Raw genomic sequence first — 286 nt, forward strand, 5'->3', positions numbered from 1 at the left:
GTGTTCGAATTATCCCCACCCCACATGACACAATGGTGGGAGTGGTGGGAGATGCAATCCTACAAGAATTGTTTGAGAGGCGCCTAAACCTACCATTACTGTTTTTTTGGCGCTATAAAAGTCTAACTAAAGAGGGTTCCTCCAGTCCTTCCTACTTCCAAAGGACAGAGGCTATTCCTTCCTCAGTTATTGCCCTTTATTTCTACTACAGTTTTTGTCTAGATTCTGAGCATCTTTCATTGGCTCATAGAAACTGAGAATGTAAAATTCACTCACCTATTTACTT

This window comes from Pseudonaja textilis, chromosome Z (genome assembly GCF_049901715.1).
Source record: "Pseudonaja textilis isolate UNSWEBS1 chromosome Z, rPseTex1.2, whole genome shotgun sequence".
Classification (NCBI taxonomy): domain Eukaryota; kingdom Metazoa; phylum Chordata; class Lepidosauria; order Squamata; family Elapidae; genus Pseudonaja; species Pseudonaja textilis.